Below are 13,805 nucleotides of genomic sequence, written 5' to 3' on the forward strand. Positions count from 1 at the left end.
CCAGAGCTATATCAAGGGTAAATCAGAAGACATAGTTAGTAGGATAAAGCATATAGAAAAGTAAGACATATTCTTACTTTTATATTTTTTATTCTTACGGTGCTCTTACACTCCACTCTGAGCTCAGCTTCCCACTGAATTTGTGGCTCCAGAGAGAGTTGGTAGAGCTTTTGCATCTGGTCTTTAGGAATCAGAGATCAGACTCAACTGCAAATATCATGCAAAGGCAGTGGGTGGGATGCCAGTGGGAGCTGGTCCCTCACCTCCCACATTTCTGGCTCACTTCTGCCGACCACCCCACAGAGCCATCTCTCCTTGCTCTTCTCATCATTTGTCCCTTAGAAAACTGCAATTTCGTTTCTACACTCTCCACTGATACTCTCTCAGTGACCCCTGAAATACTGCCCTCTGAAGACCTTCCAAAAACGATGGACACCAGACCACATCCAATTCTTCATGCTCACTTATAAGCCCTGCTGATACAGTCCCAGGAACGTTTACCTAAATTATCCAGAAAGTCCTCCTATCCCACTAAGACTCTTCTTTCCTAATTGCCGATTCCAACACACAGGCACACACACACACACACACACACAAACACACACCTTACAGTACTCATTTCTTTATTTTTTAGGCTACTGCTCTTTCTGTATAACTAACTTCTTTTCTCTGGCCCATCCAATTGCCTTTTTTAAAAAACTTAAATATTTTTGCTCCAGAAATAAAAAGAATTTCTAGATGCATATGCATTTTTATATTCCATGATTATGATGTCTAATAATAAAATAAAACTCAATTTGGCCTTAATAAAATAGCTGTAGACATTTAAAAAGTGGTATACATTTTTTTAAAGTCACTATGCTGAACTTGATGCCCATGTTGTAGATTCTTTTTATTTTTAAATTTTTTTTCTATATTGAAATGTTAAAGCAAACCCAAATATGTATTTTTTTTGTTACAGAGCTCTGCTTTATAACTTTGCAGATGCTTTTTATGCACATTTCTGAAGCCTGGCTCTTTGTTATTCTTTTTATTCTTATAACCTCTCCAGAACAAACAGATTAAGGGAAACATACTTTGTTGCCCAGGACATTCTTTGTCATTGACATGACCTCCATTTATTCGAGCTTCCTGATGTTCCCAGGCCATCCTTTTTGCTCATCTTTCCTTTGGCTCCATCACAGTTGGCAACCTATGGGCAAGAATCACAACAATACATTAAACAGTATCCTAAATCTTTGCTGCATTGCTTCAACCAGTGTGCCCATCTCTGCTTCTGGGGAACCCCACTACCCATTCTTTTCTCTTTCCAAGCAGCCAAAGGTTATCAAATAATTCAAGGAAACATCTATTTAAAAGTCGTGCTATGTAATACCAGCTATGCCTTACTGTTGCTTGGCAATCCGTTTATCTCTGAATATTGATTAAACATCAGAACTCTGAAAAATCCATTTGAAAAGTCACAAAAGGTAAACGGTTGGCATGTACAAGCTCATGGAGTCAGGGAACGAACAAAGGGATCCCCAGGGGTAGGCTGGTCTGAGAAAGGAGTGACAAACTGGGCCCCGGAGAGTCAGTTCAGGGGAGAGACCAGAACAGCCTGGTTGGCAGGGTGGTGCTGCTATTTGCACAAGCTCGAATGCCTTTGCCCAGAGCTGACAAAGATAAATTCCACTGTGGTTGAACAAATAGGCTTTCTTCATCCTCAGCCAATAAATACCCAATATTCTGAATAGGATCCCAATTGACTTCGTGGTACAATTTGAGTTGATGGCCTGCACAGCTGTGTAGAAATGAGGGCTTGGGTTACATCACAGACAACCTCTCTGACTATAATTGCCCCATTACAGGAGTGATCAACTGAGACGCCATTGCTAAAAGTCCCTCATTGTGAACTCCCTGGGACCGGATACAGACTGTTTTTGATGGAAGGCCAATTGCTCAGAGATTTACTGCCCTTAGCAGTTCTATTGAAGGCAAAGAGGCTTGCTTTCAGGACACAAGGAAGAAACCATCTGTTTGCTCAGACCTTTGCTGATTGCAAGCTTCATGGTCCCTAAGGGCTTTGTTGATGTTATTGTTATTGTTATTCTTCATTACTTATTGATCATCCGGAATACGTAACGTGCTGAGAGATGATAATGTTCATAGGAAATATAGTTTATGTGTATGAAAAATGCTCAGTCGAATACACTATACATAATGTTTGGAAGAACAAGTGCTTCTTACCTGGTAACTGATTGGAGTTGACTATTTAGGAGGTAGTAGATTTTTCCATTTGTTTTAGGTAGGGATGAATGCTTTAAAAGAAAGTAAATACCTTGAACTATTAGAGTCTTTACCCAAATCATTAAAGTGTGGTTTGTCTACAAAATTTACTTGATCTAGATAAGCGTAGATTGTCTACATGGCCCCTATTCTTTCCTTTGCTTTTCTCCCCTTTCTTTTCTTTCCTTTTTCTTCCTTTTCCTTCCTTTCATTTATCCAGGAAATATTTATGAGCATGTATTATGTGTCAGACATCATAGAATCAAAAATTAATGAACTACTGTCATTACCCCAAAAGGTTTCTTTTAAAAAAGAAGTGAAAGCAATTTACCATATCACCTTCTCATCTTGGGAAAAATATACAGATATTACCCTTAAGATTAATAACCTCATAATTAGCATTGTGGTTAAGATCCTTAATAGCACAATTATAAGAATATTTATTATTTATTATATTGATGACATTAAAGAAATGCTTTTTAAAAACTGTTTATGATACAATTTGTGATATTTTAAGACTAAATTTAAGAATATAAAATGTGGAAGAATTTATCTTAGTATTATAGTATTATTATTATTATACTTATATTTTTGTCTAGTTCTTTTTCCATAACAATATCTTTGTGCAAATTTTCCACAACAAATTTCTCAAGACTCAAGGATACGTGAATGTTTACAAATTTATAATCAACTAAGGCGTGTGGCACGTGTCTGCGGGAGGTCATTGTAGGGCGCTCAGGCAGCCCCCCGGCGGGCCACCCCCCCCCCCCCAGTTCTGCAGACGAGGCTGTGACCGTTCTGCCCGGGAGGGAGCTCGGGGCCACAGTTAGGCCCGGTGCCCATGGACACTCGTGGGCCGCTCCTTGGGCCGCCCTGCCCTGCTTCCCCGAGCCCCAGGCCCCGCAGACAAGCGAGACGGACTCCGCGTGGCCCCTCGGAATTGATTTCTCCAAGCGCAGGAGAGACATGGCGGTTGTCTTTCTCTAACATTGAAAAGGACATTTTGAACAGTCATGGATGCTCTAAAACACATTGTGAAGCTGAAGGAGTTAAATGCTGCAGGGATTGAACTTGGGACCTTCCATTTTCGAGACAGATGGTGGAACCACTGAGCTAAATCCTCAGCCCAACAGCCAGTATTTTGGCCCTGACCCGCAAGGGTCAACAAACACTCAGGACATCAGGGGACCTTTCTACAGGAACTGACAACTTTGGCTGCTGAGCTCCAAGTGATTGTGCAAACCAGGCCCACTGTCAAGATACAGACTTCCACTGAGGCTCATCAGACAAACTTCCTATGCCAACTTCCATCCACTGCCTCCCCACAATGACCCCACTCAGCTTCAAGAAGCCAGATGCATCATCACCTGTTTTCCCCACCAGCAGTTGGATGGACGTTTCAGAGGGGATAGGGGGATGGGGGGAGGGTGTAGGGACAGGGATCTGTGGATGAGAAAATAAACTAGGGGAACTCCTTACATCTTCTAGCTAATCCTGACTAGAAGGAGTTAAAAGTGGACTTTACTAGAGAGATTCCCTGGGAAGCAAGTCAAAGATAGGGCTAGAAAGAGAAAAGAAAGAAAAACCAGATAAAGGCACCAAATGGCCTTGGGACCTGCATCAAGGGACCAGAAAAAGAGCTGACAGGCAGGACACAGAGAGAAAGCCAGGTGCACAAAGGATAAGCCACCCCCACCTCCAATAAAATTAGGAAAGCAAATGGGCTGATTAACATTAAGACAGTATGGACTCACACCTCTGCACTAATGTATGCACTTGTATACATGTGTATTCACTCTAGAGTCACTATATTATTCAATCTAGGGCCATTATAGAGTACAATAGATATCCACAAGCCTCCTTACTAACACTAAGCTAACCAAGAATCAGATACCCTCTTGCCAACTAGCAGGCCAGCCCAAAGATAAGGCCTTTAAAGGTACATCAAGGACGAGGAAACAAACAGAAAAAAAAATCTACACATAGACCACCAGAAGCAATGACATTAGACAGAGGTTCCCAGAAGACAATGCAGTTATGGCAAGGGCCGGGTAGAAGGGAAAGGATCACTCACCTCCCTATAAAAACAGCTGAGAACAAAGGGTCCTGGATCCTCTATCTTTCCAGAGCCCCCTACCCTGATTTCTTTTTTTTTTTATCAGGGTAGCTATCTATCTTCTCCTTTTTCCCTCCTTTTCCTCTTCACAAATAAAATGTCCTCTTAACAAATTCCTTCTGTTAAACTTCGCCCTTCTAATCTATTATTAGGGCTGAGTTACGATCTGGTGGGCTGCTCACATAACAGAGCAGTGGTGCTCATCCCCCAGATGCAACCCATGGAGCAGAAGAGAAGATGCAGAAACAACCCCAGGCCTACTCAGCTACTTTATCGTTAACAATGGGGCCAAACACCTTCACTGCAAGAAAGAGAGCCTCTTTAATCAATGGTGCTAGGAAAACTGGCTTTCCACATGCCAAATATTAAACCTAGATCCATATCTCTCACCCTGCACTAAACTAAAAGTGAAAGGGATCAAAGATCTAAATATTAAAACAGAAACACTTAATCTGCTGTAAAATAGAATAGGTAGAACTCTTGAAGGGATAGGTATAGGCAAAGATTTTACGAACAAAACCCCGATCACCCAAGAACTATTACAACAAATCAACAACTGGGATCTCATCATGTTCATCGTATTAAAAAGCTTTTGCACAGCAAAATTAACCACTAACAGAGTGAAGAGGCAGCCAACAGAATGGGAAAATATTTTTTACCAGCTATTCTTCTGACAAAGGACTAATATCTAGAACATATGAAGGACTCAAAAAATCAGACCCTCCAAATTTAAAGACCCAATCTAAAAATAGGCATCTGAAATGAATAGACATTTCTCTGATGAAGAAGCACAAACAGCAAATAAATATATGAAAAAATGTTCAACATCACTGGTCATTCAAGAAACGCAAATTAAAACAACATTGAGATTCCATCTCACTCCACAAAGAAATGACTAAGATCAAGAAATCAACCAATAACAAATGCTGGTAAGGCTGTGGGGAAAAAGGAACCCTTCTCCACTGTGTGTGGGAGTGTAAATTGGTGCAATCACTATGGACATCAGTGTGGAGATTCCACAAAAACTGAAACTAGAGGTTCTATCTGACCCAACTATTGCCCTTCTTGGTATCTTCCTGAGAGAATGAAAAGAATCATACCACAATGATATATGTACACCTGTGTTTATAACAGCTTTACAATTTGTAATAGCTAACTCTTAGAAAAAAGATCAATGGATGAACGGAGAAAGAAAATGTGTACATAATGAAGTACTACTCTGCTATTAAGAAGGATGAACTTGAAACATTTTTAGGAAAATGGATGCACCTTGAGACCATACTTTTAAGTAAAATAAATTAGACACACATGTTTATATACGGAATTGTTTTTCTTGCATAAGAAACTGAAAGTGTAAATAAGGACCAAAATTGATGATAGATATTGGAAAGTAGGAAGGAAATGTTCAAATGGGAAGGAGAATAAAGAAGGGGGGGAGAGGAAAGGGAAAAGAAGCAAAAGAGAATTGAAGGGAAAAATGAAAACAAAGCTTTTGTAAATAAGAGGGGGAAGAAGGCTTGAAGGGTGGGGAGAGAAGTGGGGGGAAAAAGAAGAATCAAGATCTATCATGTACAGGTACAAGTTCCCTATGATGAATGCGATCATTATGTATATCAAAGTGTACCAATAGAATTTGGTTTTTAAAAACAAAAACAAAAAAACAACTAAAATAAAAACACATTTTAGAGCTCCTATAAAATAAAATTAGCAGTAATTCTATGCATTTTTATAACTAAAATGGGCATTTAGATACTATATTATAAAAATAGTAACATTTTAAAATTTAGTATATCAAAGCTTTTTCTAATTCTGCATCTGTCTACAAGAAATTTTTAGTAGTTAAGGCAATGTATTAAAGTTTGTTTTTTGTGACTTTTGTAAGCATCAGTGTTTTAACAAAGGTTCAATTATTTCTTTGAAATACTGTGAATTCAATAGAGAGAATACTAAAGAAAGACAAGATTCATCATTATACACATGCCCATATGTAAAAAGTTTTAGTTCACTCTTTTCTTCTCAGTCATAATAATAGTATTCACCAAGGAACTTATTTATCTCCACAGAGTTAATCCAAATAGTTAAAATGGATAGAATTGACTAAATCTAAGTATTATTCAAGGAGTAGGCTCAATCTATTCATAGAATCTGCTTTGAATTGAGAAAAGAACTGTGGTCTGAAGATTGTCTTGAATAAGTATAAATGACAGGCCAAAATATCTTTCAAAATTCCCTACATAATTGTGGATTTTTCTTCTTTCATATTCTAATTTTAATAACTTAAAATTATAGTCAATGAAGATTTTATAAACATTATAGAAAAAACATCCATTAATTGTTTTAGAAAATGTGAGCTCCAATAAGAAGCTTTAAAAATTTTACAAATGCCCTGTGCATTTTGATATCGGGGATAGGAACAGTAGTTGACATTTGCAAGCACTTTCTGAGCCAATTTCTTGTAATTTCAAGGCTTTTGGTCAGAAACTAGTCATCTCAAGTACACAAGATATATCCATTGCTCAAATACTCATTCATTTTTTGATCAACAGATATTTATTAAATTAGTACTGAGTGCAACCCATAGTAAAATGTGTCAGATATAGAGGAGCAAATAATTGCTCTGAAGTTTTTTTCCTGTTATTCAGAGTTTAATAGAAATGTTAACATTTAGGGCATCTCTGTACTACACAGTGTCTTTATGAGGTACAGTTGGAGAAGCTTGGGCTGAATTCCAGGCTTAGAAAATCCAGAATGGGACCTTATGATTTTAGGCATTCTCATGCCAGAAACAATCTCCCCAGTCATATAAGGAATCTTTGAGTATATTTATACAAAGTGTGACTGAAAAATACAGTGAATGTCTAATTTTTCAAAAAATTACAGTAAAAGATATATTGCCACTAATCCTCCTAAAATCACTCCCCTTTACTTTGATTACATTCCATCACTCTTGCTACTTTCTGAAGCAGTTCTGAAAGTTCTCTCTTTGTGTGCTTAGTTGTGCTGTCTTAACTGCCTCAATGTTCTGAATCCCTTCAAAATGTTTCCCTTTTGTTGTCATTTTGACTTTGGAAAAGAGCCAAAAGTCTCAAGGTTCCAGATTTGGTGAATGAGGTGGATAAAAAAGCACTGTAATGTTTTTATGAGCTGCCTTTCTACTGCATGGCTCTCAGCAGCAGCATTGACTGTATATTTTACCACATCTGTTAAAGACCTTTGGAAGCAAGAACTTTCAGAACGGCTTCAGAAAGTGGCAAGAGTAATGGTATAAGTGTTCTCAAAGCAAGATGGAATATTCTGAGAGGGATTTGTGGCAATGTGTCTTTTACCGAATAATTTTTTTCAATTTAAACATTCACCATATATTTTTATCAACACTTGTAGTCACAATAAGGCAGATATGGTTAATTCTACTCTCGGAAAAGAAATTTCATGGAAACGTATTGCATGGAGGCTAACGTCCAAGATGGCTTTCGGCAATCTTCCCCTTCTGGACCTCAGGGCCTCTTCAGTGTCAGTTAGATTGGGTTCTTCCCTTCTAACAAAAATAACGGAATGATGGAATGGCACTTCTATAATAATATTTCTTTTAAAACTCCTCTCTCTCTCTCTCTATCTCTCCCCCTCTCTCTCCCTCCCCCTCCCTCTCCCTCCCTCCCCCCCCCCTCCTTCCCTCCTTCCCTCTCCTCCACTTCCCTGGGCAAAGTGACCTGCCACCTCAAAAGGCTGCCCTGTAGAGGACCATGTGGCAAAAGATCAAAACCTGCTAAGAGCCATGTGAGTGACCTTGGGAGCAGGTGCCCCCTTTTCCACTGTCTTCTGTCCTGGCCTATAGTTTGATGGTAAACTATAGGCAGAGGAACTCAGCTAAGTCATGCCTGAATTCCTGAACCACACAAACTATGAGACATTAATATTTGTTGCTTTAAGCCCTAAATTTGGGGATATTGAAGTCTCATCTTTCATTTGTTCAGCAGTCCAGAATGGTGATTCATGAAAGGGTTATCTCTTCTGGGCAACTTTTCTCTGAAAGGTTACTTAGACTTCTTCCCTGTTGTAAAACAGACCTCCTTTAAGTCCTAGGAATCCTTTCCATTCTGCCAGTGAATGGAGAGACATCACAAATCAATGGAGACAGTAGAGAGCATGGGCAGGTGAAGGGGCAGGTTAGGTTTAGATATATTGTACATCATTCCTTTCCATATTCTACTGGCCAGAAGTTAATAACATGGCAGCACTTAATTGGAAGAGGGCTAGGAAATGTAATCTAGCTTTGTCCTCAGAAAGGAAAAGGAAATGCTTTAGTAGACAACTTGTCAGTCTCTGCCACATGGGGCATCAAACAGTTAGGTAAAGATAGAATAGGGTGAGAGAGAAATGGAAATATTCCAGGCAAAGAGAACAGCTCCCTGGGAACTTTGAAGTACTTGGCATAAGAAGCACTGGAGAAAATCTGAGAGAGACCACCACCAGACAACACAGACCCTCATTTTCTCTAGGAAGTGAGTAAAGAAGTAAATTTGAAAAACAGCAAGAAGCTAATTATGAAGAAATAAAATATATATATTTTAGAGATGTAATTATGTCAATTACTAGGAGCTTGCAAGATTTAGAAGGATCAATGCTGACTATTCAGGTCAAGTTTGAGCAACATATCAAGAATATCTCAAACACAAGAATATTACCACAAGAAAGCAATTCAAACAGTCTTCACATGTACCACGTGATTATATTTAAGCAGGAAAAAAAAATTCCTTAAGATAACAGTGATGAACTCCAAAGGAGAAGGCCAAATACCAAAAATCTCACTTCTGATAACCAACAGTACATAAATGAATAATCTGATTGCCAATATATTGCCAATATTATACTTTTAAAATATATTTTGATTGGCCAATTTCAAGCACATCCTTTCAGTTTTCTTCATATTTGTGTTAGTCTAAGGAATGTTAATGTGTCATCTAACAAAAAATAAATCTGATGTGAATCCTTGTAAGAGACTAGAAAGGTTTGCCTGAAATCAATGATTTGCATATTCTATGATACTGCCTTTCTGAAGTTAAAGATTCTATAATTTTCTTAGTTCTGTGCTAGGAAAAAAATACTAAATCCAAAGTGTTCATATGTATCTACAAATTTAATTAAAGAAATAACTTATTTCCATAATTTATTCTTATTTATAGAACCATAGTGTTTAAAGATCACAAAAGGGAAGATAAAAATATCTTTACTAGACCATATATAACATAAAAGCATATTTTAAATAAATACAGTGAGTCTCCAACTAACAAACAAGTTCTGTTCTGTGAGAATGTTCCTAAATTGGATTCGTTCATAAATCTGACATACTGAGTCTTATACTGAGTCCTTTGACACAAATATACAATGTATTCTAAAGAATAAATGAATATTTTCAATAGATTAAAAATCTCTTTCATAATAATGATTACCAGTGGTGAGTTCGTATTATCATTTGGAAAGCTACTCTTTAATTCTAAAGAGTGAAACTTAATATTTTAATGAAATCTGATTTATATCAAATAAGATTGAGGGAAATAGGTCAATAAATCTTATTTGAATCTAAAAGATGAATACTTGCTTCTCAATGAATATGAATTCTGTTACTTCCATTTTATTTGAATATTAAAACTGTGGAATAAAATACTAGATGAAATGGGTTTGCCCTTCTTTACTTTTAAAAGTGTTTTTAACATTAAAGTAAAAGAGCATCATTAATTTTGAAATAATTTAGTTGAAGAAAACTGTTGAAATTTCACTACAACAATACTACTGCCACTACAAATATGATGCAATGAAAAGGCACTTGACGTTATTCTCTGCCTGGCATCTCCTATTATTAGTCATGAAGCTTAGGACAAATTATTGTTATCTATATGGGCTGTTTCTAGCCTATATGATACCTATGTGACTTTGAAAATGTCTTCCTCCCCCTGAGTATCACTGAGTAGGGTAACAACTATCCCACTGTACAGGTTGGGCCAGAACAATCCTTACCTATCTAACACTACTAATGGGACCAAAGGGAATTAAGCCCTTTGTAACTTAAAAAGTAGAATCCAAATATAAAGTACTTTTATATAAATCAAGGCTTCCAAATTGATCTTATAAAAAGCAGAATACAAAATATCATAGGTTTTGCTAGCTTCACTGTTTCCATTGCAACAGTAGTAGTGCCTCCTCATCCATGATTTTGCTTCCTGCAATTTAAGTTATTAATGGTTAAATCGTGGCCAAAAATATTAAATGGAAAATTCCAAAATTAAGTTTCAAATTGCTCATTGTTCTACGTAACATAATGACATCTCTTTCAGTCCCTTTCCATTTTCCCAGGAATATGAATCATCTATTCCAGTGTATCCATTCTGTATATACTATCCACATATTAATCATCTAGTGACCATCTGAGTTATCAAATTGACTATTCCAAGTATCACAGTGCTTATATTCAAGTAACCCTTATTTTACTGAATAATAACCCCAAGAGAATAGTGCTACTGGCAATTAGAATATGAAAAACAGAAGCCATAAAGTGCTTCCTTTATGTGTAAATATCAAAGTGCTTGCCTTAATAAAGAAAGGATAATAATATGCTGAGGTTGTTAAGATCTATAGTACGAATGAATGTTCTATCCATGAAATTTTGAAAAAAGGAAAAGGAAATTCATGCTAATTTTGCGGTCACCTGTCAAACTACAAAAGTTGGCCAGAATGCATGATAAATGCTTATGGAAAATGGAAAAGGCATTCTGTTATACGGTAAAGTACTATCCATATTTCAAGTATCCACTAGGAGTCCTGGAACAGCGCCCCCCCCCCCCAACCCTGAGACAGAGAGAACTGTAATTCTCAGCTTGGTTGTAATTCAGAGGCAGCTACAGACAACTTGCAACCCTATGTGTATAACAGTTTAAATAAAACTTCATTTGTTGATACTGACACTTGAAATTCATATCATTATCGCATGTCACAAAATACCATTTTTCCCAAAACATTTAAAAGTGTAAGGGCAGGCATGAATTTAGCTCAGCAGTGCAGCACCTGCCTGGAAAGCAAGAGGCCCTGAGTTCAATTCCTGGTACCAAAAAAGAAATAAGAAAAAAAAGTGTAAACATAATTTTGTTTCACAGGCCATATAAAAATAGAGAATGGGCAAGATTTGTCTTGTAGGTTCTTATTTTCAGATTCCTAATTTAGTCACTTTTTTAATTACCCGGACAATTTCAAATCTTGCTACCAAGAATGTGGACCTAGGAGTTTGTTATAAAGGCAGAGTTTTGGGCATCTGTTCCCACTGTTAGAATCAGAATCTGCATTTTTAGTAGGATAATCTAGGTGTTTCTAGTGCTAAATCAAATTTGAAATATCTTCATGTAGAAAACAGTTAAGAACCAGAGAGAGTAAATAGAATAACAGGCTTTCAAAGTAGAGTAATTATGTATCACAAAAGTACATTTAGAACTCTGTGAAATTACTGATACAAGAGCCCTTCAAGCCTTCACTCAGTGCTAAACTTTACACAAACACACTCACACACACACCCCCACACACACACCCACATTGCATGTACCATATGTGTACACACACAAGCAATACAAATGTGTAGCCTGCTGATAATGTTTATCAGTCCATAGCAAATTGCAAGTGGGCACATTGCTATAAGTGGGGCCCATATGATAGTGGCAAAAATATCTAAAAGCCTAAAATGGTGAAAATATGAAACAAATTAAAATTTTAAGAGATCAGTCACTCTGAACTCACTTTGTGTCAAGTCAGACAATTACACGTGCACTCATTAGTCCCCCAGGGCATCATCATATTACTGAAAAATGCAGTAGCTGATGTTCATAGTGATAACCCTGGGATATTGAGGAAAGGTTATGTTATGTACTTACTGTATTCTCTGTTTAAGAAAATTGGGATATATCAGATCCTTGTACTTTAAGATTTCCTTTACAGGTGATTTTAATGAAAAAAATGATGTGCTTAAGCAAGCTTACCTTCAATTGTTTGAAACACATTTTTATTTACAATGCCATTCTCCATTGATGCTAGATAACTATGGCTTTCTCTTTTTAATCTGTTAATGTACTAAATTTCTTTTATCATACTGGAGTATAGATACCTCAAATCTTTGATTTCACACACTCAATTAGATTTGAGAAAGGCAAGATTATCTTTGCTTTATGTTTGTTTTCATTTTTACTTCTTACCAAGATGAAAATGTTGTTATGGTTTGTTGAAGAGCAAAGAAAATGATTCTCTCTCTCTCTCTCCATCTCTCATAACAATTTACTTCTTATATATTAAAAATATTATGTTATCCCATAATCCTCTTTCCCAGTCTGAAGTCAAACATAACATAGAAAAAACAAACAGTAAAATATGTAGATAGCAAAATAGAGATAAGAAATAAAATAGATTGTGATAAGTAGCATACCAACCTAAGTCCTTATGATCACTGAAAGATTATGAAGATTATTTTACTCTTCTCTTAGAATGGCAGGAGCTAAGGTGGCTGAAATGTGAAAACCGATTGGTTAGGAATCCACCTATAATGATGGTAGTATAGAAGCTTGTTTTATAGTCCTCTCTTTCTCTGGTGCATGGTAAGGTAAAATGGGTCAGCGTTAGAAAAGATAGATTTAGAATGTGTAGAAAAACACCTGTAAAGAGAAAAGGAGAGACAGGCTGTGATGGGTCCAATTCTGGTTTCTTCTGTGAAATTCTAATTGAGAACTCAGGGCATAGCAGCCTGCAAAGGGTTCTCTCTCTCTCATTGCACTATGGTCAGGCCTGTCACTGATGTGATATCCAGTTCCTAGGCAATTCTCCCTCGTATGCTATATTTAAAATTAAATGGCAAAATGATCTGCATTAATGAGGGCCCAGAGCACTGTCAGTACACTAGGAGGAAAGTCATACTTATGGTAATTCAGTTTCAATAGGTTGGTCATGTAAAGAGAATGGCTGACAGCAGGTTATCAAAGCAATTTCCAAGTGGGAAACTGAAGATGGGCATTCTGACTGAATAGGGACAAAAGAAATGCTTCAAGGACACAGTGAGCACACGTTCTAATAACGTGGAAAAGCCAGCATTAGTTCAAAAGCCAAGCAGCGTAGAGAAGCCAACAGAGAGCAAATGAATGAGGACTAAGTATAGAAACACGTGGCACTGGGAGGGAAGGAGCCAGCAACAGGTCCTCAGGTTGACAACTATAGTCAGAAGTCATATATCAACATACACATCCATCCATCCATCCAACATGAGCTTCACACTACAAATTAGCCCACCCTTCCTTCCTTCCTTCCTTCCTGCCTTCCTGCCTTCCTGCTCTCTCTCTCTCTCTCTCTCTCTCTCTCTCTCTCTCTCTCTCTCTCTCTCTCTCTCTCTCTCCCCCTCTCT

The 13,805-nt window shown here is 37.3% G+C and overlaps 1 protein-coding gene and 1 long non-coding RNA gene across 19 annotated transcripts in view; one reads left to right on the forward strand and one right to left on the reverse strand.

The window, feature by feature from the left end:
- The window catches only part of Tenm3 (teneurin transmembrane protein 3), a 2,554,979-nt gene that overhangs the window by 1,046,370 nt on the left and 1,494,804 nt on the right, over positions 1–13,805 (forward strand). The window lies entirely within an intron of this gene.
- LOC147826736 (uncharacterized) overlaps positions 1–13,805 on the reverse strand; it is a 54,565-nt gene that overhangs the window by 903 nt on the left and 39,857 nt on the right. Inside the window, exon 3 of one of the 2 annotated variants that reach the window (XR_015453436.1) lies at positions 1,077–1,192. This is a non-coding gene — a long non-coding RNA (uncharacterized LOC147826736). Of the gene's footprint in view, positions 1–866; positions 1,193–13,805 lie in introns of those variants that run through there. The other variant, XR_015453435.1, reaches the window with a different exon arrangement.

This window comes from Heterocephalus glaber, unplaced genomic scaffold (genome assembly GCF_053883595.1).
Source record: "Heterocephalus glaber isolate CG9 unplaced genomic scaffold, H.glaber_assembly_v1.0 deba00001461, whole genome shotgun sequence".
Classification (NCBI taxonomy): Eukaryota; Metazoa; Chordata; class Mammalia; order Rodentia; family Bathyergidae; genus Heterocephalus; species Heterocephalus glaber.